This window comes from Psammomys obesus, unplaced genomic scaffold (assembly GCF_907164565.1).
Source record: "Psammomys obesus unplaced genomic scaffold, mPsaObe1.curated_primary_1811, whole genome shotgun sequence".
Lineage (NCBI taxonomy): Eukaryota > Metazoa > Chordata > Mammalia > Rodentia > Muridae > Psammomys > Psammomys obesus.
The window spans coordinates 42,747,898-42,749,264 of NW_026585895.1; positions in this window are offsets into that span (position 1 = coordinate 42,747,898).

Consider the following 1,367-nt stretch of genomic DNA (forward strand, 5'->3'; position numbering starts at 1 on the left):
CTGCCTACAGATTGGGAAAGAATCATCACCAACCCTTTATCTGACAGAGGACTCATATCCAATATATATAAAGAACTAAACAAGCTGAAAAGCAATAAACCAAGTAATCCACTTAAAAAATGGGGAACAGAGCTAAAGAGAGAATTCTCTTTAGAGGAATATCGAATGGCAGAGAAGCACTTAAGGAAATGCTCAACCTCATTAGCCATTAGGGAAATGCAAATCAAAACAACCCTGAGATTTCACCTTACACCCATCAGAATGGCCAAGATGAAAAACTCAAGGGACAACACATGCTGGAGAGGTTGTGGAGAAAGGGGAACCCTTCTCCACTGCTGGTGGGAATGTAAACTGGTACAACCACTCTGGAAATCAATCTGACGCTTTCTCAGACAACTAGGAATAGCGCTTCCTCAAGATCCAGCCATACCACTCCTAGGCATATACCCAAAAGAGGCACACGTACACAAAAAGGACATTTGCTCAACAATGTTTGTAGCAGCTTTATTTGTAATAGCCAGAAGCTGGAAACAGCCCAGATGCCCCTCAACTGAAGAATGGATGCAGAAACTGTGGTACATCTATACAATGGAGTATTACTCAGCAATGAAAAATAAGGAAATCATGAAATATGCAGGTAAATGGTGGGACCTGGAAAGGATCATCCTGAGTGAGTTGTCCCAGAAGCAAAAAGACACACACGGTATATACTCACTCATATAAACATACAACATAAAAATATACCCACTAAAATCTGTACAGCTAAACAAACTAAGCAAAAGAGAGGACCCTAACTAAAATGTTCAATCCCCATCCTGAAAGGCAAAGAGGATGGACATCAGAAGAAAAAGAAAACAGGAAACAACCTAGGAACCTGCTACAGAGGGCCTCTGAAAGCCAGAAGAAAACAGGAAACAACCTCGGAAACTGCCACAGAGGGCCTCTGAAAGCCTCTGCCGTGCAGACTGTCAAAGCAGATGCTGAGCCTGATGGCCAACTGACGGGCAGAGTGAATGGAATTTTATGTAAGAAGTAGGAAATAGTAAGAGCTGGAGAGGACAGGAACTCCACAAGGAGAGCAACAGAACAAGAAAATTTAAACACAGGGAACTTCCCAGAGACTCATACTCCAACCAAGGACTATTCATGGAGATAACCTAGAACCCTGACAATGCAGCCACTTCTGATGAGAACTGATAGACTAAGATCAGAAAGAAGGAGAGGAGGATCTCCCCTATCAGTGGACTTGGGGAGGGACATGCATGCAGAAAGGGGGGAGAGTGGGACCGGGAGGGGAGGAGCGAGGGGCTTAAAAAATGTAAGAAAGAAAGAAAGAAAGAAAGAAAGAAAGAAAGAAAGAAAGAAAG